This window comes from Manis pentadactyla, chromosome 6 (assembly GCF_030020395.1).
Source record: "Manis pentadactyla isolate mManPen7 chromosome 6, mManPen7.hap1, whole genome shotgun sequence".
Taxonomy (NCBI): Eukaryota; Metazoa; Chordata; class Mammalia; order Pholidota; family Manidae; genus Manis; species Manis pentadactyla.
Window position 1 is genome coordinate 27,961,737 of NC_080024.1, and position 26,874 is coordinate 27,988,610.

A 26,874-nucleotide genomic window follows, 5' to 3' on the forward strand; every position below is an offset into this window, starting at 1 on the left:
TTACATTAAGTGAAATAAGGCAGTGAAATAATGCATGATTACATTTACATGATAGATCTGAAGTAATGAGATGTAAAGAAACAGAAAGTTGAATGTTGGTTAGGTTGAACATGATGTCAGGATTAGGGGAGAGCATAACAGTTGTTCAATGGATGTAGAATTGTAGTCACGTAAGATGGAAGAGTTCTAGAAATCTACTGTACAACAATGTGCATGTAGTTGGCAATAATGAGTGTATACTTGAAAATAGTCAATGAGGATATTTTTATGTCATGCATTTTTTAATCACAATAAAATTTGCTCGAACACTCATATTTGGAAAGACAGCATAGCAATTTTCATATTCTGGCTCAGCCTCAAAATTGCATTCAGGTTAAAATTCTGTAATGTCATTTTGGTTTTTTGGCTAAAACCCATTAAAACATGTCATTTATCTTTTAAAACATCAGTTTGGCACTATGACAAGCTTACATAGCTTAGGAAATTTTACTTGGTATCTTTTTTGATATTATTTTAGTGCTCACTGGCATGGCTGGATGTGTTTCACACTTCCTTCTTCCAAACCTTAAATATTTTTTAATCCTTAAAACTGTAGTGAGAACTGTCTTCTGCTGTTTCTGGCCTGATACAAGGATTGAAAGTTCGGCATTTCACATATGTCCTCATAGAAAGACCTTGAATGAATTGTATCTCATTGGATCTGTATGCTTGTGTGTGTGTGTGCGTGCACGTGCATGTTATTTTTCCAATTGGTAAGGGGAAACTATTTGGGGGGAAAAGAACATACAAAGTATTGTTTTTTCAGGTCACGTTAGCTGACTGATTTTCCACTGCCTTCAGTGAGACTTCCAAATCAGCCTCCCCTTGGGAAATAATTGCAGCAGGAACAATGGTACAGCATCAGGAATTCAAGTGTGAGTTTCCCAAACAAATGTATTCCTAGCACCCCTTCTTTCCTTCTGTTCCCTCCCTCCCTTCTCCTGCCTTCCATCCCAATACCTCAGCAAATTGGAACCGCAGAGTCTACTTTTTTTTTTTTTGTATATAAGTATTTTTTTATTGAAGGGTAGTTGACACACGGTATTACATTACATTAGTTTCAGGTGTACAACATAGTGATTCAACATTTATATACATGACAGTTCTAGGTACCAGCTATCACCATACCAAGCTGTTACAATATTTTGACTATATTCATTACATCCCGGTTACTTATTATTTTACCATTGGAAGTGTATACTTTTTTTTTTTTGTGAGGGCATCTCTCATATTTATTGATCAAATGGTTGTTAACAACAATAAAATTCTGTATAGGGGAGTCAATGCTCAATGCACAATCATTAATCCTTGGAACAGCAGTCTACTTTTGTAGCTAGCGACTTTCCATACTTTCCCTCTGCTGTTTGCGGGCACTGAGTTGCCCTTTATTCCTTCTAAACCAGGGAGTCCTCTGGTTTCTCTGCCTACACATCTAATATTTCTATTATTGCTTTTCAAGTTATAGTGGAAAAGTGACCTTGAATAAATCCCTTAAAATCATTTTAAAAAAACTGTTAATTTTGAAATAATTTTAGATTTATGGAAATGTTAAAGAATAGTGCAACATTCCTGTATACCTTTTGCCCAATGTCCCCTAAAATTAGTATCTCATAAGTCTTATAAAATCACTGTACATCTATCAAAAGTAAGAAATCAACATTGGAACAAAACTATTAAACTACAGACTTACTCATAGTTCATCAGGTTTCCCTCTAATCTTAGTATCAGTGTTTACATCCTTAAAATGAGTGTAATGTCATCTACCTTGTCAAGTATATGTGTGGAGCAGAGAGAATGTAGGTCAAAAATCCCTGTAGCATGCGCGCGCAGACACGTAACTCCGGCGGGTGCGCAGTAGCTGCAGGCTCCGCCCCCGCCATATTCAAGAGTCAGTAGCGTCGCGAGCGCCGTCGGGAGGAGCTGCTCCCGCGGCTCTCTCCGTGCTGCGGCCTGCCGTCCGTGTCCGGGCACCTCCTGCCCGCTGTCCCGTCCAGCTCTGCCGCCTCCACCCTGGCGCCGTCGGGCGGCGCGACCGGGAGCCCCGCCGCCGCCGCCTCCGCGGGGCAGAGGCGCAGGAGCAGCTCGTCCGCCGCCGCCCGTGGGGCCGCCTGTACCCCGCCGACCGTCTCGCCAAGGGCGCGGAGAGTTGGCCGGGAGGCGGGAGCGGACCTGCGGCGGAGCGTCCAGAGCGGGCCCCGCTTCAGGGGTGAAGACGACAGCGACGACTCTGCGGGCCGGAAGGTACGTGGCCGCGGGGCGCGGCGGGGCCCGGACGGGGCGCGGGGACCCCTGCCTCCGCCTGCGGGCGCGGCGGACCCGTGAGGGGCGGCCGTGCGAGTGGCTCGGCGGGCGGCCGACGCGGGTGGTGTCCTCGCGGTGCCCGGCCGGGGCCGCAGGCGGAGGGGCCGGGCCGGGCCGGGCCGCGCACACGGGGAGGCCGGCGGGCGTCTTGCCGCGTGTGCAGTTTTTCGGCGGCGGCCTCGAGGGCGAGGGCCGGGCGAGCTGAGGGGCGGGTGGGGGGCAGGTGGGACCCGTGGCGCGGCGGCGGGGGAGAGGCCGCCGGAGGCAGCAGCTTCAGAATTAACAATTTGTTTATGAGGTACCTGTCGTACTTTTTATTTGGAGTTACCGTTTCAATTTCCTTGCTGGTAATTGGTCTGTTCAGATTTTCTGTTTCTTCCTGGGTCAGCCTTGGAAGGTTGTATTTTTCTAAAAAGTTGACCATTTCTCCTTGGTTGTCCAGTTTGTTACCATATAATTTTTCATATTATTCTCCAATAAATCTTCATATTTCTGTGGTGTCAGTAGTGATTTTTCCTTTCTCATTTCTGATTCTGTTTATGTGTGTAGACTCTCTTTTTCTCTTGGTAAGTCTGGGTAGGGCGTTATCTATTTTGTTTATTTTCTCGAAGAACCAGCTCCTGCTTTCATTGATTTTCTCTATTGTTTTATTCTTCTCGATTTTATTTATTTCTGCTCTAATCTTTATTATGTCCCTCTTTGTGCTAACTTTGGGCCTCATTTATTCTTCTTTTCTGTAGTTCAGATAATTGTGAGGTTAGACTGTTCATATGGGATTGTTCTTTCCTGAGGTAGGCCCGTATTGCAATATACTTTTCTCTTACCACCGCCTTCACTGTGTCCCACAGATTTTGCATTGTTGAATTATTGTTGTCATTTGTTTCCATATATTGCTTGATCTCTTTTTATTTGGTCATTGATCTGTTGGTTATTTAGGAGCATGTTGTTAAGCCTCCATGTGATTGTAGACTTTTTTGTCATCTTTGTGTAATTTATTTCTAGTTCCATACCCTTGTGGTCTGAGAAGCTGGTTGGTACAATTTCAATGTTTTTGAATTTACTGAGGCTCTTTTTGTGCCCTAGTATATGATCTATTCTTGAAAATGTTCCGTGTGCACTTGAGAAGAATGTGTATCCTGCTGCTTTTGAGTGGAGAGTTCTGTAGATGTCTCTAAGGTCCATCTGTTCTAACGTGTTGTTCAATGCCTCTGTCTCCTTACTTATTTTCTCTCTGGTTCATCTGTTCTTTGGAGTGAGTGGAGTGTTGAAGTCTCCTAAACGAATGCATTGCAGTCTAGTTCCCCTTTTAATTCTGTTAGTATTTGTTTTACATATGTAGGTGTTCGTGTCTTGGGTGCATAGATATTTATAATGGTTATATCCTGTTGTCAGGTTGACTCCTTTATCATTATGTCATGTCCGTCTTTGTCTCTTGTGACTTTCTTTGCTTTAAAGTCTATTTTGTCCAAGACAAGTACTGCCACACCTGCTTTTTTCTCCCTATTAGTTGCGTGAAATATCTTTTTCCATCCCTTCAGTTTTAGTCTGTGTATGTGTTTGGGTTTGAAGAGAGTCTCTTGTAGGCAGCATACAGATGGGTCTTGTTTTTTTATCCATTCAATGGCTCTATGTGTTTTCATTGGTGCGTTCAGACCATTTACATTTAGGGTGATTATCGATAGGTATGTACTTATTGCCATTGCAGGCTTTAGATGCGTGGTTACGAAAGGTTCAAGGGTACCTTCCTTACTAAGAATCTAACTTAACTCACTTATGTGTGCTATTACAAACACAATCTAAAGGTTGTTGTTCTTTTCCTCCTCATTCTTTATATATTAAGTATCATATTCTGTACTCTTTGTCTATCCCTTTTTGTTACCTCTGGTGACAGCTATTTAACCTTAGGAACACTTCCATCTATAGCAGTCCCTCCAAAATACACTGTAGAGATGGTTGGTGGGAGCTAAATTCTCTCGGCTTTTGCTTATCTGGAAATTGTTTAATCCCTCCTTCAAATTTAAATGATAATCTTTTTCTTTAAATTTTTTATTAAGTTATTACTATTATTATTTTTGTATATGATTGATCTAAAGTTACATGAGCAACATTATGTTTACTAGACTCCCCCCATCAACAAGTCCCCCCCAACATACCCCATTAAAGTCAGTGTCCATCAGCGTAGTAAGATGCTATAGAATCACTACTTGTCTTCTCTGTGTTGTAGAGCCCTCCCCATATCCCCCCTACATTATGTCTGCTAATAGTAATGCCCCTTTTTTTCCCCTTATCCCTCTCTTCCCACCAATCCTCCCCAGTCCCTTTCCCTTTGGTAACTGTTAGTCCATTCTTGGGTTCTGTGAGTGTGCTGCTGTTTTGTTCCTTCAGTTTTCTTTTTCTTTGTTCTTATACTCCACAGATGAGTGAAATCATTTGGTACTTGTCTTTGTCCACCTGGCTTATTTCACTGAGCATAATACCCTCTAGCTCCATCTATGTTGTTGCAAATGGTAGGATTTGTTTTCTTCTTATGACTGAATAATATTGCATTGTGTATATGTACCACATCTTCTTTATCCATTCATCTACTGATAGACACTTAGGCTGCTCCCATTTCTTGACTACTAACAGTAAATAGTGCTGTTATAAACAGGGATGCATATGTCTTTTTCAAACTGGGCTCCTGCATTCTTAGGGTAAATTCCTAAGAGTCAAATTCCTGGGTCAAATGGTATTTCTATTTTGAGATTTTTAGGAACCTCCATACTGCTTTCCACAATGGTTGAACTAAATTACCTTCCCACCGGCAGTGTAAGACGGTTCCTGTTTCTCCACATCCTCGCCAACAATTGTTGTTGTCTGTCTTTTGGATGTTGACCATCCTTACTGGTGTGAGGTGATATGTCATTGTGGTTTTAATTTGCATTTCTCTGATGATTAGCGATGTGGAGCAAGTTTTAATGTGCCTGTTGGCCATCTGAATTTCTTCTTTGGAGAAGAATCTGTTCAGATCCTGTGCCCATTTTTAAATTGGATTATTTGCTTTTTGTCTGTTGTGGTGCATGACCTCTTTATATATTTTGGATGTCAACCCTTTATCGAATATGTCATTTATGAATATATTCTCCCATGCTGTAGGTTGCCTATTTGTTCCATTGTTGGTGTCCTTTGCTGTACAGAAGCTTTTTAGCTTGATATAGTTCCACTTGTTCAATTTTTTTTGGTATCATTAATCTACAGTTACATGAGGAACATTATGTTTACTACACTCCCCCTATCAACAAGTCCCCTCCACAAACCCCAGTACAGCACCCGTCCATCAGCATAGTAAGATGCTATAGAATCACTACTTATCTGTGTTGCACAGCCCTCCCCGTGACACATTATGCATGCTAATCGTAATGCCGCCTTTCTTTCCCACCCCCCTTATCCCTCCCTTCCCACCCATCCTCCCCAGTCCCTTCTCCTTTGGTAACTGTTAGTCCACTCTTGGGTTCTGTGAGTGTGCTGCTGCTGTTTTGTTCCTTCAGTTTTTTCTATGTTCTTATACTCCACATATGAGTGAAGTCATTTGGTACTTGTCTTTCTCTGCCTGGCTGATTTCACTGAGTATAATACCCTCTAGCTCCATCCATGTTGTTGCAAATGGTAGGATTTGTTTTCTTCTTACGGCTGAAAAATATTGCATTGTGTATATGTACCACATCTTCTTTATCCATTCATCTACTGACGGACTCTTAGGTTGCTTCCATTTCTTGGCTATTGTAAATAGTGCTGCAATAAACAGTGAGGTGCATATGTCTTTTTCAAATGGGCTGCTGCATTCTTAGGGTAAGTTCCTAGGAGTGGAATTCCTGGTTCAAATGGTATTTCTATTTTGAGCTTTTTGAGAAACCTCCATACTGCTTTCCACAATGGTTGAACTAGTTTACATTCCCGCCAGTCCCACTTGTTCATTTTTGCTTTTCTTTCCCTTGCCTGGGGAGATATGTTCATGAAGAAGTTGCTCTTGTTTATGTCCAAGAGATTTGTTCCTGTGTTTTTTTCTAAGAGTTTTATGGTTTCATGACTTACATTCAGGTCTTTCTTTAATCCATTTGAGGTTACTTTTGTATATGGGTTAGACAATAATCCAGTTTCATTCTCTTATATGTAGGTGTCCAGTTTTGCCAACACCAACTGTTGAAGAGGCTGTCATTTCCCCATTGTGTATCCATGGCTCATTTATCATATATAGATGGACCATATATGCTTGGGTTAATATCTGGAATCTCAATTCTGTTCCCCTGGTCTATGGGTCTGTTCTTGTGCCAGTACCAAATTGTCTTGATTACTGTGGCTTTGTAGTAGAGCTTGAAGTTGGGAAGGGAGATCCCCCCTGCTTTATTCTTCCTTCTCAGGATTGCTTTGGCTAGTCTGGTTCTTTTGGTGGTTCCATACGAATTTTTGAACTATTTGTTCCAGTTTGTTGAGTAATGGTGTTGGTATTTTGAAAGTGATTTCATTGAATCTGTAGATTGTTTTAGGCAGGTTGGCCATTTTTACAATATTAATTCTTCCTGCCCAAGAGTATGGGATAAGTTTCCATTTATTAGTGTCCTCTTTAATTTCTCATAAGAGTTTCTTGTAGTATTCAGGGTACAGGTCTTTCACTTCCTTGGTTAGATTTATTTCTATGTAGTTTATTATTTCCCATGCAATTGTATATGGAATTGTTTTCCTGATTTGCCTTTCTCCTAGTTCATCGTTAGTGTACAGGAATGCAACAGATTTCTGTGTATTAATATTGTTTCTTGCAACTTTGCTGAATTCGGATATTAGTTCTAGTAGTTTTGGAGTGGATCCTTTTGGGTTTTTTTTTACGTACAATATCATGTCATCTGTAAACAGGGAGAGTTTGACTTCTTCCTTGCCAATCTGGATGCCTTTTATTTCTTTGTGTTTTCTGATTGCCGTGGCTAGGACCTCCAGAACTATGTTGAATAAAAGCGGGGAGAGTGGGCATCCTTGTCTTGTTACTGATCTTGAAGGAAATGCTTTCAGCTTCTCACTGTCAAGTATGATATTTGCTGTGGGTTTGTCATAAACGGCCTGTATTATGTTGAGGTACTTGCCCTCTGTACCCATTTTGTTGAGAGTTTTTATCATGAATGGATGTTGAATTTTGTCAAATGTTTTTTTCGGTATCTGTGGAGATGATCGTGTGGTTTTTGTCCTCCTTTTTGTTGATGTGGTGCGTGATGTTGATGGATTTTCTAATACTGTACCATCCTTGCATCCCTGGAATAAATCCTACTTGTTCATGATGAATGACCTTTTTGATGTATTTTTGAATTCTGTTTGCTAATATTATGTTGAGTATTTTTGCATGTATGTTCGTCAGGGATATTGGTCTTTAATTTTCTTTTTTTGTGGTATATTAGGGTGATGCCAGCATTATCGAATGAGTTTGGAAGTATTCCTTCGTCTTCTACTTTTTGGAAAAGTTTAAGGGGGATGGGTATTAGATCTTCACTAAATGTTTGATAAAATTCAGTGGTGAAGCCATGTGGTTCAGGCACTTTTGTTCTTAGGTAGTTTTTTGATTAGCAGTTCAGTTTTGTTGCTAGTAATTGGTCTGTTCAGATTTTCTGTTCTTTCTGGGTTAGCCTTGGACGGTTGTATTTTTCTAGAAAGTTGTTCATTTCTTCTAGGTTATCCAGTTTGTTAGCATATAATTTTTCAAGGTATTCTCTAATAATTCTTTGTATTTCTGTGATGTCCATAGTGATTTTTCCTTTCTCATTTCTGATTCTGTTTATGTGTGCAGACTCTCTTTTTTTCTTGATTAGTCTGGCTATGGGTTTATCTTCTTTGTTTATTTTCTCAAAGAACCAGCTTCTGCTTTCATTGATACTTTGTATTGTTTTATTCTTCTCGATTGTATTTATTCCTGCTCTCATCTTTATTATGTTCCTCCTTCTGCTGACTTTGGTCCTCATTTGTTCTTCTTTTTCTAGTTTTGTTAACTGTGAGTTTAGACTGCTCATATTGGATTGTTGTTCTTACCTCAGGTATGCCTGTATTGCAGTATACCTCCCTCTTAGCACCGGCTTGTCTGTGTCCCACAGATTTTGCGTTGTTGAATTATTGTTGTCATTTGTCTCCATATATTTCTTGATCTCTGTTTTTATTTGGACATTGATCCATTGGTTATTAGGAGCATGTTGTTAAGCCTCCATGTGATGGTAGGCTTTTTCATGTTATTTGCATAATTCATTTCTAGTTTCATACCCTTGTGGTGTGAGAAGCTGCATCATTTTGGGGGCTCATCAGGGATAACTTCAGAGGTGAGTTTCACCATCCAAGCGTACCTTTTCTTTCACTGTCCTTATAGAAGGAAGCCGTCTATGGCACACAACATCGGGCACTCGTCAGCCACTTAAATGGGACTAGCCTGGCTGCCGATCTCAAAGTCTCGAGTGACAGGTTCCCCTGCGTCTCCCTCAGTGGATCCCCCATCTCCCTCGGGAGCCGGGAAAGTCACCTGAGTCGAGGCCAGGATTCCCCTTCAGAGGCATCTCCTTGGATGCGAGGGACTGAGGAAGGCCGTGCGCAACTGCGAGAGCCTAGGCTCAGGCTACACTTCAGCGGCTTCTGAAAGGTCTGCGTGTCTGGAATCAGACCCCGACAGCCCGACTGATTATCCATGAGGAGTGTCTCTCTTTCTGTCTCTCTCTGACTTCCAGCCTGCTATTTCAGGGTGCCCTGGCCTCTGAGTGAGGCAGGGGGCATTCCTGACTCTCTTCTAACTTCATCAATTTCACGGAACCCGATGCCGACCACCACAAGGTAGGAGATGTATTCTTCACTTTTATTCTTGTCTAAATGCTGTTCTTTTTATCTCATAAAAATGTATCTGGGCACCCGTTAGCCACCTAAAAGACAATTATCGTCGGCTACCAGTCTTAAGTCTCTTGTGAAAGGTTTCCCAGTGTCTGCCGCTCCTTGATGCCCCGCCTCTGGATGGATGGGAATGTTGGGGAGTGGCTGAGCGGATCTCCTACTTTCCCCTCCTAATCTCCTACTGGGAGGGCAGACTGGACTGGTAGATAGTGGTCCTTGGATCTTGGCTCTGGCTCATCGATCCGATGAGCTAGTCTAGGCTGCTGCCTTTGTGAGAGTCGCAGATGACCCCTGAAGTCTTTTCTCACAGATCAGATTTCTTAGAGTGGTTGACTAGCACGATGATTCCCAGACAGTGGTAGAAACTGGTGTTTTAAGAGGATAGACCCCCCCCCATAAATGTCTGTGGCAGCCTCTGAATTTTATCTCTGGCTTTGGGGAAATTTCCCCTGCTCCTCATTTAAAGCAGTCGTCTTAGGACTAAGCCACTTTCTCCTATATAATGTAAATGAAGTTTGTGAAATAGTCAAGCTGAAATCTGAGTCCAACTAGTAAATGGCTCTATTCTATTGATCTCCCTTCCTTAGAGACAGCCATCCTGGGGTTATGGCATTTCCTTACCTGCAGCCCCAGGGAAGCTCAACAGGCTTGTGACTCTGACCAAGGCTCTGGCTGTGAGAGGTCACATAGTCCTTGCACTTTTTGGACAGGCAGGGGACTCTCAAGGAATGACCCCGAGTGTACTTGCTAAACCTTGTGTAGAGGAAACTAGAGTCTAGGTTAAAACTCCCAAAAGGCATAAAGTAGGAGCACACTGGTAAGGTCCCACTAAAAGTCCAGAGCTCTGCGGTGACTCTTACTTAGTGGGAAGGCAAGAGGGAAATCAAGACAAGGTGCAGGCCATGGTGGTAAGGAGTGGTGAAATCCAGTAGGCCTGGCAGAGGAGGTGATCTGACTACTGTTACGCAGGCTCCAAGGTGAGGGGACCCCCCTCACAGAGAGAGAGGCTGATCAGGTGCTAGATGTGAGGCCCCACACACGGAGCACCCTGGCTGGCCTGAGGGGGCCGAGGCAGGTGCAGGCCCAGTAGGTCTTTGTGCCTGTGCGCTGATGTCACCCCCGTGGCCCTGCCTGGTGGCCCATCTCCAGAGAGCATGGGTAGTCACAGGTAAGGGAGCCACCTTTTGGGGACACCCGTTGCTGGTGTCGTTTAGTGGCCCTTGCGCTTGCTGAGGTGGCAGGCCAGTTAGCTTGCTGGGAAACTGCTCCCCTCTCTGCTGTCAAGGCCGAGGTGGCGCTTCCCTGCATTTAGGCATTTAGAGGATAGTGACATGTATTTGAAATGGAATAGTAGCTTTTAGAGCTATGTTTATTTCTGTTTGTATGAAAAAGGTGCTGAGCCTAAAGACTTGGGTGAAGGTGGCAGGAATTCTAAGGATATTTATGTCCTTGCATTTATGTTCAGGGAAGTGATTCTGAAGTAATTTTTTACTCATGTATGAAGTTGGTGAGTAAGTCACATCAGTCATGTCGAGATGAAGTGATGTAGTAGAAATAAAGTCCCTACACCTTGGCCTGATACATAGGAGACACACCATTGGTGCTCTTTGCTCTCCTGTCCTAGTTTATTACCTTAACTACCTTTGTGGTTCAGAGTGGTCCCAACCATATTTCAAGCAAAATCTTTCTTATACTGCATAGAAACACTTGGCAGGATATCCCCAGAGGCTAGAGGAAAAATTATTCTTTCTGATCACTGTTTGCCAGTTGTCTTCTCTATGCCATGTTCCTTTCCTATTTTTGCATTTCCTTTGATTGTAGACCGATAGGGGCGATGGTGTGCATCTCTGCTAGACAAGCCTCTGGGGCTGTTCGGGGGCTGTGCTTCTGTGGTGATGGCAGTGTGCTTACCTTAGACATAGCTTGTCCTCTGATGTATGCATGCGGGGTTACCTCTCTTATGCAATCAGAATTGTAGGAATCCCCTTAGGTTTTTATGTTCTCAGTTGTATTTGAGATCTAACTCGATTTCTTAGGCACGTTATATATTCCTTTTGAATTGTAAGCATAAAGCGACAGATCACTTTTCATGTTCACCGACATCATTAGCTATAATGAATTACATCAACCTGTAAGTTTTATCAAATTGTGGAGCATACCAGTGTTCTAGCTTTGAATGATTCTGTGTGATCGCTTAAGAATCACTTACATCTGGCACACAGTGTACCAACACGTACCATCATTTGCAGGAATGTTTGCCAGTTCTAATTTGATTTTTTTTCACTGTTTGCTCATTTTCACCTATGAGCTGATATTTGAATATATTTTAGACATTTTCTGAGTAGAAAATATTGAGATGAAACATAGAATCTCTTCATGGTCACACGTTCTGTTCTTGTTATTGTAATCAGTATTTGAGTTACAGACACTCGATTTTGTTTCAATACTGCTGAAATATAGAAGTATTCTTGGAGTTTGTGAGCCTTCACACTAGACCATTTTATTTTATGTTCTTATAAGCAGTCTTTTGAATATGTTCAGCCATGAAGTGAAGTACACACCATAGTATCTGAATCTCTACATATATTTAAGAAGACATTTTTTCAGAGGGACCCCAGGACACAGCCATACCAGTGAAACAATGACTTAAAAAAGACCCTGCCAAATAAAATTATGTATAATAAGTAAATATGTACATGCATTCTCCATTAAACGTGAAAACCGTAACATAGTTTGGAAATTATGTATCTTCCGGGGTTAAGTATTTCTCTGTGACATAAATAGTATCTTTAAAAAACAAAGCAGTAGAACTAGTTGACAATCAAAATTAATAGTAATTTCTATCAGATAGTTTAACGATAATAAGTGTTAAGCTATGAAAAGTGTTTTAGTACGTTTTTATTTTAAGATAGTTTCAGATTTATGGAAAATTTGCAAGGACAGAGCAGGGTTTTGCAATTTGCTCAGATCACTTCCCCTCTTACTACCATCATTATAGTTCGTTGTTACAGTTACAAGCAGTGATGCTGTACTGTCACCATCCACCATCCATTCTTTCCCTCAGATTTCCCTTTCTCAAAGATCCAGTTCAGGATACTTCATTACATCCAGTGATCTCATCTCTTTGGACACTCTTTGTTGTTGGCATTTCTGAGACATTCTTTGTTTTGGATGATCTTGTCCATTTTCAAGATTCTTTGCCATTAATATTGTAGAATTTTCCCCAGTCGCATTTAACGTGACATTTTCTTGTAATTACTTGGATTTGTGTTTTATGGGGAGGAAGGTCACAGAGGGCAAGTACAGTGCACAGCACCTCATGTCAAGGGCAAGTGCTCTGAAGGAGACTTGATACTGTTGATGTTGTCCCAGATGGCAGGATTTTTTTTTTCTTTCTTAAAGCTGAGTAATATGCCACTGTGTGTGTGTGTTTGTGTGTGTGTTTCACTTGTTTATCCATTAATGTATCTACGGACATTTAGGCTGCTTCCGTATCTTGTCTATTGTAAATAATGCTGCAGTGAACATAGAGATGCATATGTCTTTTCAAATTAGTGTTTTCACTTTCTTGGGGTAGATACATAAAGCCAAATTGCTGGGATATATTGGAGTTTTATTTTGAATTATTTGAGGAGCCTCCATACTGTTCTTCACATTGGATATGCCAATTCCCATTCCCAGTAATCAGGGGGTTTCTTTTTCTCCACATCCTTGTCTAGTTACTTTTTGTCTCCAATTTGAGCTTCCATTCTAACAGATTTGAATTGAGATCTCATTGTGGTTTTGATTTGCATTTCCCGAACGGTTAGTGATACTGCGACTTTTTCCATGTGTCAGTTGGCCATCTACGTGTCTTCCTTGGAAAAATGCCTATCTAGGTCCTCTGCCCATTTTTTTAATTGGATTATCTTTTCAGTAGTAGTTGGAGGAGTACTTTATATGTTTTGTATGTTAACCCCAAATTGAATATTTCATGGGTGAACATCTTCTACCATTCAGTACATTATTCTTCTGTATGATTGATGGTGTCCTTCACAGTACAGAGCATTTTAGTTGGATGTAGTCCCATTTGTTTATTTTAGCTTTTATTGTCATCGACTCGGGAGAGAGATTAAAAAAAAAATGTTGCTGAGAGCAGAGTCAAAGAGTTTGCTTCCCCTATTTTCTTCTTGGAGTTTTGTGGTATCAGGTCTTACATTTAAGTCTTTAATTCATTTTGAGTTTCTTTTTGGATATGTTTTAGGAAAGTGGTCCTCCTTTTATGTAGCTGTCCAATATAACCCACACGAATTTATTGAAGAGACTTTTTCAAAACTATTATGTATTCTTACCTCCTTTGTCGTAGACTAACTGACCATGTAAGTGTGGATTTAATTTTGTGCTCTTTATTTTGTTCTATTGATGTAAGGATCTGTTTTTGTGCCAGTACCATAATGTTTAGGTTTTTTTTTTCTTCAGGATTCTGACCTTCTTTATATTCTCTTTTTGTTGGTGAAGGGGGATAACTTGGTACATTCTTCAAATTATAAAATAATTTAGTCACAAGAATGGAAATATAGCATAGGTAATGTAGCTCATAGCACTGTAATATCTTCTTGTGCTATGAGTACTTTGACAGAGATTGCATTGGATCTGTAGTTTGCTTTCCATAGTGTGGACATTATCACAATACTAATTCTTCCAATCCATGAGCGTGGTTTATCTTTCCACTTATTTGTGTAGTTCTGTTTCTTTCATCTGTTTTATGGTTTTGAGCATATAGTTATTTTACTTCTGTTTTTAAATAGGTTCCTAGGTATTTTATTCTTTCTGCTGCATTTGTAAGTCGGAATGATTTTATAATTTCTTTTTCTTGCATTCATTCTTAGTGTATAGAAACACAACAGACTTTTGAATATTGGTTTTGTGTCCTGCACCTTGATTGAATTCTTCTGTTACTTCTAATAGATTTTTGGTGAATGCTTTGCGTTTTCTACATATAGCATGAAGCCATCTGCAGATAGTGACAGTTTTCCTACTTCCTTTCCAATTTGGATATCTTTTATTTTTCTTGGCTGTTTGCTATGGGTAGGACTTTGAGTATAATGCTGTACCAAAGTGGCAAGAGAGGGTATCCTTGACTTGTTCCTGTTCTCAGAGAAAAGCCTTCAACTTTGCACTGTCGAGTATGATAGCTCTGGGTTTGTCATATATGTCTGTTTTTATGTTTAGATGTGTTCTCTTTATACCCACTTTGTTTCAAATTTTTATCATAAATGGATGCTGAATTTTGTCGAAATTTTTTTTGCATCTGTTGGGATGATCATATTTTAATCCTTCATTTTGTTACTGTGATGTGTCAAATTCATTAATTGTGGATATTGAACTATCCTTGCATCCCCAGAGTAAATCCTACTTGATCATGACTCAGCATGACCCTTTTATTATATTGTTGAAATTCCCCTTTCTGGTCCCAGCCCATATGTGACCTCCTGGAAATGTCTTCCTTTTGCCTGGTCCTCCTTCCCGTCATAAACCGCTATCTCAGTGCCCTGTTTAGTTAGTTAATGTAACGGGTTACAATTGGATCTTTTCTGGTTTGTTTATCTTTTTTCTCATTTTGTTAACTTTGGTCTTCCTTCCGTGCTGAAGACTGGGCTTGCGTGATTGTACTCTCAGGGCCTGGCACAGCAGTGAACATAGCAGAAGTAATGAACATTATTTTGAATATTGTGATATAGTGAATTATACAACATACATACTTGGTCATTCAGTAACCCAAATATATAAATTGCTATGTATATTTCTTCCTCTTCCACACTTCCTGAAAACACTGCAGAGCCTTAAAGGTGAAGTGGGTGTCTTGTTATGTTAATGAGAGACTTTTGGACCCCACCCGATGGGGGGGCCGGAGGTTGAATCAGCCAATGATAGAGACTATACAGTGAAGCCCTCAGCAACAACAGGGAGATGAGTATGTCTCTCTCTTGGATCCTGCTTCTCTGTCGGAGAGAGCTTCCACACTGTGGAGCCAAAAAGATTCCATGTGTAACAGAGCTAGTCCCGAAGCCATACCTCAGCCTGTCCCTGAGACCATTCGCATATGTGTTAGAAAAGTGGCCAGGGGGAGGAGTAAAATGACCCTGGGAGTCCTTGGTACAGGAGCCCAATGCACTGTAAATCCAAAACCTCTTGGTGAAGTCTTAGCAGGGGCTAAGGTTAGATTGGGAGGATATGGAGATGCAGTGGCTGATGGTATTGAGGTGGAAGTTTGGATGAAAATTGGATGTTTGAGCAGGTTTTGCTTGAGGTGGCTGCATCCCCTTTACCTGAAAGTATTATTGGGATGGATATTATGTCTGACTGGGGTTGGCTTCCCCTGCCTAATACAGTAAAACAGACGGTATGTAAGCCCGTCCTCAGGCCTGTTTAGTTTGACATTCTAAATGGGCAATGGCTGGAACTGTGCGAACTCAGAGAGGCAGATAACTTGACAAACATATCACCGTTCTTAGGAGTGACATGCTGGAAGCTGGAGTGCTGATGTCCACAGATTTGCTGTGCAGTAGTCCTGGATGGCACATAGAGACTCTTCAAGCTTAGATAATGTGGGTACTGCCCATAGTCCCAGCAGTTCCAGGCATGGTCTCAGCCATACAGAAAGTACAGCAGTTTGAAGGAGGCTGGTACTCGTGGATGGACCTTGCAAATGCTCTCTTCTCCGACTTAATTCCTGAAAAGAGCCAAGCCCAGTTTGCCTTCAGGTGAGAAGGATCCCACTTTGCCTCTGCTGTGCTAGGCGGGGATCTGAGCTCCCCGGCTTATTGTCACTACGTGGTCAGGAAGGATTTGAACTCGGTGCAGTGCTCGAGTGTAATAATACACGATGTTGGTGACATTATGGTAATACCAGAAACAGAGGGGCTGTCCAGCACTGATTTGAATGCAACAAGAACATACGTGACTAACCAGGGCTGGTTAATAAATCCAGCGAAGGTCCAAGGTCCTGCTCAGTGAAATTTGTAGGAATAACTCAGGCAGAAGCCGCGCAGGATATTCCACAAGTGTGACTATCAGTAAATTGCTGTCACTCTCCAACCAGGTCCAAACAAGAAACCCACCACTATTTTGGTTTATTTGGATTTTGGAGGACTCGTATTCCACACCAGGGACTATTTCTAGCTCCTGTCTGTAAGACTCCATGAAAGAAAGCTGCATCTGAGTGGGGTCCTGAACAGAAGCGGGCCACATCAGAATTACACATGGCAGCTGTGAGCTTGACAGCATCCAGACCTTGTGGCCCTCTCTCAGGCATGATTTTGGAAGTGTCTTCCCCCCACACCCATGTAGACTGGAGCTTGTGGCAAAAAAAAAGAAAATGAGCACCTCCCAGCTGTGACCCTTGGGATTTTGGACCAGAAAATTCCCACGTGCTGCTGCCTGGTACACACCACTTGAGAGACAATTATTAACATACTGTTGGGAATTAATCAAGACTGCCTGAGTGACCGAAGTATATAAAATAATTTTGAAACCTGAGATACCCGTTATGTGTTGGGTGATGTCAGAGAAACACCCTAATAGGGAAGGCAGAGCCCAGAAGAGTCCCATAATCAAACGGATATGGTTCATGCAGGGTCAGGCTGCCGGGGGGATGCAAGGAGGCCTACACGAATCCGTGAGCATGCAGCCTTGTTTCCTCTGGGACCGATGCTGGAGCCCCTGGGGAGCTGCATGGACAGTGCCCTAGGAACAGCTCTCAGCTGAACGACAAAGAGCTGCTTGGTTACAGGTGGCAGTTCCAGGACGCATGGACAATATCCTGGTTGGAGAGTTGCTGCCGTAATACCAGAGGATGGCAAGATTGGCTGGGAGGAAGGAGAAACAAATGTCAGTGGGCTGAATTCCATGCCCTTTTCTGGGCAGGGATGGGAGAATGGAACAGTGAGGAAAGCCCCTCATGCTGGGGTTCTTATGACCTGGGGCTGTGGCCACTGGCCTGGCTGTGTGGTCGGGAAGATGGGAAATGGGAAACTAGACTATGAAAGGAATGCCCGTGTGGACGACGGCCATATGGATATAGATTGCCCTGGGAATTTGAGGGGCACGTTAAAGCAGGCCATGTTGGTTTGCATCAGAAGAAGCCTTTCGAGGAATGGGAGGTGATTGGAACCACCAGGTGTGCCTGCTGGTGCTGCCCTTTTAGACGGCCGCCAGGGTCCATGGGAAACTGCAGCAGCGCACACACAGGATGAGACTGCACATATTCCTCTTGCACCCTGTGAGGCACAGAATGCCAGCAAGACCTGTTCCGACTGTCAGCTAAAGAGACAGAGACTGTGTTTGGCTATGGGGAAAGTTCCCCAGTGGGCATGTCCTCCACATACCTGGCCAGTGGGTTACATTTGATCAATGCTAGTACCTCTTGGAGGCTGTAAATGGGTCGTTAGCAGAGTAGACACTTATTCTGGACTACGTTTTACATTCCCAGTGGTCGATGGAAATGCTGAAGATACCATTTAAGGTTTGGAACTGAAGATTCTGTACCAGTTAGGACAACCAAGTTACATCTCTGACCAGGGGACACCCTTTACAGACCATGGTGTTCCACGGTAGGCCAAGAAACATCCCATCAGACGGATGTACAGTGTTGCATGTCACTCTCAGAGCAATGGTTTAATAGAAAATTGAAGCGGGCTGCGGAAACATTGGCTGCCTAAAGTAGGAGATAAAGGCACGAGGGGCTGGCTTACATGCCTTCAAGAGTGGGTGCTCACACTCAACATGAGGCGGGTTAGGGAGGGTAGATTCCTCTGCTTCTCCAGGGGATCTGGGAAAGGGGGTTTGGGAGAGGTTGCTAGGGCACTATTCCGTTCTTCCCCACATTACAACTTTCTTTTTTCCTAACCGATTCAGTGTCTCCAGGAACACAGCTACTTCTGAGGGTGCCAGAAGCAGTGAACTTTACCAAGGAAGAAAATGTAACCACACCCTTAAATCTTTATGCCATAATTCCTAAGCGCCTGCTGAGGTGAATGGTGCCTTGACCCCAGGTAGCCACGTCAGAGCTGATAGCACAGTTGTGCTTCCTAGTGGCCAGGAAAGCACCCCGGCTCTGCTCGTGGGTAACCCTACCTTCCATGGTTGGGGGGGCGCTGAGGGGAGGCACTAATGAGACTGGTATTGCTGCCAGCCATCTGGACTAGCACAGAAGCCAGACCTGATGTCCCCTCCACAGGGGGAAAAATCTGGGTAAAGATAAATGGCAAATGAAGAGAGGAAGAAATTACAGCTCTGGGTACAGGGTTGAATAAGTGGAGAGAAATCCAACATTTTATTAATACCTCAATAGAACCTCAGACCATGAAAATCATACCTGTCAGCCAAAGCACACCAGATGCCCCGAAGGGGGAAGCTCTGTGTTTGCCAAGGCCACCACTGTGTTTGCAGCCTGGCAAGGTTGAATGGCAGCCTGGAAACGGAGTTGCATCACTCTGGGAGAAACTCTGGTCATGAGATAACGTTGACAAACTGAACCAATATAAAATGATTGTAATGAGTTTATAGGTCCAGTGAGTTATCACTGTAAATCTGCCCCACCCCCACACTGGCGTCTCCAAATGTCAGGCCTATTTGCACTGGTACTACTCAGGCATGATCGCTTTGCTGTGAGGAATCCGTGTTTGAGACCAAGGAGCGTGGTGCATGAAAATGCCCTCCTATTTCTCTGCTGTCTTCTGCACGTACTGCCGTCTGCCCTGAATTCTTGCTTCCCTGGAATCATCCTCTCCACTGCAACAACAGCGCAGAAGGTGTTTAGCTCCATCCTGCACCTGAACTGAGAGGCAGGCAAGGAGGCAGAGGGAGCTGGCATTGCTGCTGTGGGGCTGGGTAGCTGAGGACTGGTCCGGGGAAGGGGTGGCTCGTCCTCTGAGGCCTGAAGGTGGGTCAGATTGAAAAGGAACGGCAGGGGCAGGGCCAGAGCTTCAAGGAGTCCTGTGTGACTACTGCAGAGGGGACTTGGCCCACTCCCACTGCTGTGTAGTTACTGCTTGTCTTATGACTCCCCCCGATGCTCTGTGGGAGAGATGGACTTCAGTCTAGGCTGTTCCCTCTCTCCTGCCTGGCTTCTGGGAGGCCTGTGTGGCTGCCCTCCTGATCACAGCTGAGTTGGGCTGGGGCTTCTGGATACAGGGACAGGGATGTCTGTCTCCAGTCCTGGTCAGGACCTAGGCACAGCTCTCTTAACTTCACCTGCCAGGACTGCACAGCCCTGAGGTGACCCAGCTTCTAGTTCCACTGACAAGCTTGAGGTTTCCGTATCGTATCTTCTTTTGCCCTCTACTTGACTGCTGGAAACAGCTCCACTTAAAACTTGAGGGTATCTGAAAATGCAGGGTTTAATCCATCCAGGTTATGGCAAAGGAAGACTGGTATTTTGTGATTGATTGATTGTGTGTGTGTGTGTGTGTGTGTGTGTGTGTGTGTGTGTGTGTGTGTGTGACAGAGAGAGAGAGAGGGAGAGGTGGGGGCGGAGGGGAGAGGGAGAGGAGAGCATAAGCTAGCAGGAGAGCTCTTTAATGGGTTTATCCAGTTTTCCTAGCATAATTTGTCAAAGATTCTATCCTTTCCCCATTCCTATTTACACTTGGTTCCTTAGTAGTTGATTGTATATGTTTATTTCTGGGCTCTCTCTCTTCTGTTCTGTTGAGTTACATGTGCATCATTATGCCAGGACCATACTGATTTAATTACTATAACTTGTAATATAGTTTGCAGTCAGGAAGTGTGATTCCCGCCATTTTGTTCTTTCTCAAGATTGGTTAGCTCTTTGTTGTTTATGTGAATCTTAGGTTTTTAAAAAATATTTTTGTAAAATAATCATTGTGGTATTTATGGGTACAACATTGCATCTGCTGATCACTGTAGGTCAGATGCCCCAAAGCGCAAGTCACAAAGAAAAACAAACAAGAGAGGCTGCATAAAACTTAAAAGCTCTGTACTGCAAAAGAATTAATCAAATGAAAAGGCAACCTACAGATTGGGGGAAATTTTTGAAAATCATGTATCTGATAAGGGGTTAATATTCAGAATATGTAGGTAATTTCTACAACTCAGGAGGGAAAAGAATTGGAACTTGCATAGATACTTCTTTAAAGACAGAGAAATGGGAAAGATTCACAGGAAGAGGTGTTCAACATTACTAATAATCAGAGAAATGTAAATCAAAACCCAAATATAATTACTCCTCATTTAGAATGGCTATTAGTAAAAGAAGTGTTGGTGAGGATGTAGAAAAATTGGAATCCTTGTACATGCTTGGGCTATGTCTGCATCTGTCTGTGTCTCAACCATTGATGTGGGAGATTCTTCCTCTGTCAGTAATTATTTGTAAATCCTGATTGCTGTGTTGGGTTCCATGGCATGCAGAGAGCACTGTGTATAACCATTCCTGTTCATGAGCATTTGGTTAGTTTCTCAAACAGTGATTTTGACTCAGGTTGTTGGGACCAAACAGGTGCACAATATTAGGGATATTTGTGTGCAGGGACCACTGTAGGTGTGTATACAGCCTTAGTAGATGCTGGCTGTTTTCCAAAGAGGTTCTACCAATTTAAATTCTCACTAGCCCTAAGTGAATGATCTGATTGTCCCAGAACCTGGGGAGCATGTATTCCTGGTATTTTTTCATTCGTCTCATCTGATTTCTGTCTTAAAACAACTCATTGCAACTTTTCTTAGCATTTCCCTGAAATTAAACAGGGTAAAGCTTTTTTAAAAAACTTCAGTTATTTGCTTATCCTCTTTTATCTAATATCTCTTCTGGCTTTGGCCATATTTTTCTAGTGGGCTTTCAGTACTTTGTTTTATTGGATGGTATTATTTACATAATTTGGCTTGAGGTCCTTTACCAGATGCAGGTAATTTAAGTCTCTCCCACCCAGGCTTTCCACTGCTCTATCTCACTGGTGAATTTTGATCAAAGCCAGCTCATAATATATCTTAATATGATCCAGGTTGTCATTTTCTTCTCTCTGTGTTTTTCTGAATGAGAAGGAAAATATTTTTTCTCCTCATTGTGAAAGGAAAGAGCTCTGCTGTGTTCCAAATTAAGGCTATGTTTTGTGTTTATGTTAGAACTTAAATTAAGAAATTAAATTAAGAAGTGATTGATTCCAGCAAGGCTGGATTCCTGAATGGCAAGACAGTTAAAGAACAAATACTTCAACAAAAGTGCAGTGTGAACAATATTGGAGATGTCAGGACAGAGTGGAAGGAGAAGTGGGACGTGATTGAAAGAGGAGCAGAGGGAATGAGGGGTAAGGAATTGATACCACAGGTGAAAATACACAGCATGCTCCCCGCTTATGAAAGACAACAATCCACAGATGCAGTTTACATACCCTAAACACAATATTTAGACTCTAGACCATAGGGGGTTACAGTATGATCGAAAAAACAGAATTACATACAGAATTTAGGGAAATCAGAGGCAAAGTAAGCAAGAAAATGGCTGATAGGTGATGTCTAAACATATATATTAGACTGTCTTCATTATTTTAAGTTTATTTATTATTTGTATTCTGGTATCGTTAATGTACAATTACTTGAACAACAATATGGTTACTAGACTCCCCCTGTTACCAAGTCCCCTCCACATACCCCGTGACAGTCACTGTCCATCCGCGTAGTAAGATGGCATAGAATCATTACTTGTCTTCTGTGTGTTATACTGCCTTTCCCATGTACCCGCCCTCCAACCTGCTACATTATCTGTGCTAATTGTAATGCCCCCTTTTTCCCCTTATCTCTTCCCACCCATCCTCCCCTCCACCCATCCTCCTCACTCCCTTTCCCTTTGGTAACTGTTAATCCATTCTTGGGTTCTGTGAGTCTCCTGCGGTTTTGGTCCTTCAGTTTTAGCTTTGTTCTTATATTCCACAGATGAGTGAAATAATTTCACACTTGTCTTTGTTTGCCTGGCTTATTTCACTGCCCATAATACCCTCTAGCTCCATCCATGTTGTTGCAAATGTTAGGATTTGTACCATATAATTTTTCATAGTATTTTATAAGAATTATTTGTATCTCTGTGTTGTCTGTAGTGATTTTTCCTTTCTTATTTTTGATTCTATTTATGTGTGTATACTCTTTTTCCTGATAAGTCTGACTAGGGGCTTATCTGTTTTGTTTATTTTCTCAAAGAACCAGCTCCAGCTTTCACTGATTCTTTCTATTATTTTATTCTTCTTGGTTTCATTTATTTCTACTCCAATTTTTATTATGTCCCTCGTTCTGCTGACTTTGGGCCTCATTCGTTTTTTTTTGTTGTTGTTGTTCTTCTTTGTCTAGTTTCATTAACTGTGGACTTAGACTGTTCATATGAGATTGTTGTTCTTTCCTGAGGTAGGCCTGTGTTGCAATATACTTCCCTGCTAGCACTGCCTTTGCTGCGTCCCACAAATATTGCAGTGTTGAATTATTGTTCTCATTTGTCTCTGTATATTGCTTGATCTCTGTTTTTATTTGGTCTTTGGTCCCTTGATTATTTAGGAGCATGTTATTAAGTCTCCATGTGATGATAGGCTTTTTTATTTTTCCTTGTGTATTTTATTTCTAGTTTCATAGCTTTGTGGTCTGCGATGCTGGTTGGTACAATTTCCATCTTTTTAAATTTACTGAGGCTCTTTTTGTGGCCTAGTGTATGATCTATTCTTGAAAATGTTCCATGTGCAGTTGAGAAGAATGTGTGTCCTGCTGCTTTAGGGTGGAGAGTTCTGTAGATGTCTGTTAGGTCTATCTGTTCTAATGTGTTGTTCAGTGCCTCTGTGTCCTTATTTTCTGTCTGGTTGATCTGTCCTTTTCGAGTGGGTGGAGTGTTGACATCTACTAGAATGAATGCTTTGCATTCTATTTCCCCTTTTAATTCTGTTAGTATTTGTTTCACATATATGTAGGTGCTCCTGTGTTGGTGCATAGATATTCATAATGGGTATATCCTCTTGTTGGATTGACGCCTTTATCATTATGTAATGTCCGTCTTTGTCTCTTGTGACTTTCTTTGCTTTAAAATCCATTTTGTTTGATACAAGTACTGCAACACCTCCTTTTTTCCTCCCTATTAGTTGCATGAAATATCTTTTTCCATCCCTTAACTTTTAGTCTGTATATGTCTTTGTACTTGAAGTGAATCTCTTGTAGGCAGCATATACTTGGGTGTTGTTTTTTTATCCATTCAGTGACTCCATGTCTTTTGATTGGTGCATTCAGACCATTTACATTAAGGTTGATTTATTGGTAGGTATATACTTATTGCCATTGCAGGCTTTAGATGTGTGGTTACCAAAAGTTCAAGGGTAATAACTTCCGTACTAAGAGTCTAACTTAACTCACTTATTATGTTATTCCCAACACAATCTAAAGGTTGTTTTTCTCTCTCCTCCATTCTTTATATATTAGGTATCATATTCTGGACTCTTTGTCTGTCTCTTTTTATTACCTACGGAGACAGTTATTTAACCTAGAGAGCACTTCCGTCTATAGCAGTCCCTCCATAATACACTGTAGAGATGTTTTGTGGGAGCTAAATTCTCTCAGCTTTTGCTTATCTGGAAATTGTTTAATCCCGCCTTCAAATATAAATGATAATCTTGGCAGTTAAAGTATTCTTGGTTCAAGGCCTTTCTCCTGAGAAGTCTGATGGTAGCCTTTGGTTTTTCCTTTGTATGTGATCCAATTTCTCTCTCTGGCTGCTTTTAATATTCTGTCTTTATACTTAGTCTTTGCCATTTTAATTATTATATGTCTTGGTGTTGTTCTCTTTGGGTCCCTTGTGTTGAGAGATGTGTGCACTACCATTGCCTGAGAAACCATCTCCTCCAGATTGAGGACGTTTTCAGCAATTACTTCTTCAAAGATCCTTTCTATCCCTTATTCTCTCTCCTTCCCCTTCTGGTACCCCATAACACGAATATTGTTCTGTTTGGATTGGTCCCATATTTCTCTCAGTATGCTTTCATTCCTAGAGATCCATTTTTCTCTCTGTTCCTCACCTTCTTTGTATTCCACTTCCCTAATTTCTATTTCATTTATCATCTCTTCCACTGTATCTAACCTGATTTTAATACCTTCTGTTGTTATGTTCAACGATTGGCTCTCTGTCCTAAATTTGTTTCTGAGTTCTTGAATATTTTTCTGTACCTCCATGAGCATGTTTATCATTTTTATTTTGTAATCTCTTTCAGGAAGTCTTATTAATTCAGTGTCACTCGATCCTTTCCCTGGCATTGACATTTGGCTTTGTTCCAGGTTCCTTTGACGTTTCATATTAGTATGTGGCGACCCCTAGTGCCCTGCAGCTGCTCATCTGCTGGAGTGATGTTGGGCATCAAAGGGGACTGGTGCTGGTCCCTGGGGGTGGAAAGGGCTGGTTCTGCTTGCCCAGCTGCTGTGCCTTGCTCAACTGCCAGAACCAGTGGCCGAACACGCAGGTGTGAAGCATCTATTCTTTGTGTCTGTAGATGCTGTAGGTGGGGCTTCCCTCTGACTGTCCTACTGGTTTGCAAGACAGGTGCAGGCTAGCTGGGAGGAAGACACAGCAGGCTGCATATCACAGTGGGGAGCCTTGGAGCTGCATCCAGTGGGATGTAGCGAGTGAAGATCATTTACGTTCCCGACCTGCTGGGCAGAGTGCACCTGCACAATTTTGTCTACCTGTCCTTTGTCCTGAGCAGTAAGCTCTGTGTTGCCCCTTTAGCAGCCCTCTCGCTTTTAGGAAGTCTTTCAGACTGCCGGTCCAGATCAGCCGGATAGGAATCCCTGTTTTTTTTTCAGAAGCAGCTGGAATCTCCATCTCTCCAGGTAGTCCACCTGTCTTAGCTTTCCAACCCCACTAATCACCAGAGCACCATGCAATGTTGGTTCGTGCTCCCAGAACAGATCTCCAGGGTGAGGTGTTCAGCAGTCCCAGGCCTCCACTCCCTCCCTGGTCTGTGTCTCTTCCTCCCACCGATGGGCTGGGGTGTGAGAAGGGCTTGGGTCCCGCCACATCAAAGCTTTGGTACCTTACCCTGTTCGGTGTGGGCTGCTATTTTTGTCCAGATGTATTCAGTCTGGTGTGGCCATCGTTCCTTGTTCTCTTTCAGGATGAGTTGTATTAGTTATATTTTTGTATCATATGTGGTTTTAGGAGGAGGTCTCTGTCTCACCTGTCACACCGCCATCTTTAATCCCTAGCTAGGCAATTTTTCAGGGATGAGGGGAGGAAGGTGCCCAGGGGGCTCCCCTGGGAGCATGCGCTGGGAACCTGCAGTGGCCAGGGAGCACTGCACCGTGTCCGTGTCCGTCCTTCTCCTGGGAAAGGCCGGGCCTGGTGAGGATGGCCCCACCTCTTCCTGAAACCCTGTGGCTACAACTCTGTGGCTGACAGCACCCAGGCAGCAGGTGCGTCAACAGCGCGGGAGGCCACCTGCACAAAGGGGAATATCCTCCACATGGTGGGGCAGCTCGCCTCTGTCCAGAGGGCCAAAAGCAGAGGGGTTGACACATTACGAAGATGGCCACGTTGGCTGCAGGTCTGTACGGGTCCTTGAAGATGCAGCGGCAGCCTGGGGAGCTGCCCACGTCTGTCGACAGGGGAGCCGCCACAGCACCTACCCCAACAGAGGCTCAGGATTAGCAGGAGAGGAAGTGGAGCAGGAAGCAGATTAGTGTCCCGGGGCACAGGGTGCAACATGCCCGAAGGGGAAGCTCTCCTCCATACGCAGCCAGGTTTCCAGCAGGGCCATGGGTCCGATGACAGCAGCTACAGGGCCACACATGTGAACAGAAGTGGCAGGTTATCCCGGGTTCCCCCCATTATCCTGCTTCCACCCCGTCCGCATTGTCCTCTGTGCTCCGGGCCCTGTGCGGAGGGTCCTGTCAGTCACCAGCACCTGGGGGTTCCCTGTCATGGGAAAGCTCATGGCCATCAACGAATCACAAAAGAGGAGGCTGTGTCCCAGAGGGGGAGGGGAACCACGCTTCAGTCTGACACAACTTGTTGGCAGTGAACCTGGGGTCCCAGTCCCACCCATCTTTAGGACACACCCACACCCAACACGGCCTGGAGCTTCCCTGAGGCTGAGCAGCTGCCCACCCCTTGCTGATCACGCCAGCCCAGAAACTCACCTGGCCCTGGTCAGTAAGTTTAAACGTGCGACCTGAAGAACTACAGTCCCTTTCCCCCGGCCTCCTGGCCTGGGGGCTCCAGCTGGCATGACAGGGTGTAGCTGCAGGACAGAGGGCCACCTGTGAGCCCCTGGAGCCACACGTCAGGGGGCCCTTCTCCCAGAGCCTGCTGGCTGGTGCAGCCCACGCCTGACTCCTGCCGGCCTCACCTCTGCTCCTCATGCAGGGGCTCCCCGGCGTGGAGAAAGGATACGAAGCGCTCCTCAGGCTCCAGGTCATACAGCACAGCCAGCTCCCTCTGCATCATGATCTCACTTTGGATGATAGCGACCTGGGGCAGAGCAAGGACAGGGTACAGAGAAGGAGGGGTGTGAGGTGGGGCCCTAGGATGGTCACGGATCTTTGCTCACGGGAACCCGCCTTCCTTCCGATGTCATCCAGCCCTGCCAGTTCGCACTGTTTTGTCTCCAGCTCTTCCTCCAGGAAGGGGGCCTTGATGCCACA

At 43.3% G+C, this 26,874-nt stretch overlaps 1 long non-coding RNA gene across 1 annotated transcript in view; it reads left to right on the forward strand.

The window, feature by feature from the left end:
- The first annotated feature begins 1,837 nt into the window (after positions 1–1,837).
- Positions 1,838–26,874, forward strand: part of LOC130684062 (uncharacterized) — a 115,249-nt gene continuing 90,212 nt past the window's right edge. Inside the window, exon 1 of the long non-coding RNA XR_008998192.1 lies at positions 1,838–2,280. This is a non-coding gene — a long non-coding RNA (uncharacterized LOC130684062). The remainder of the gene's footprint in view (positions 2,281–26,874) is intronic.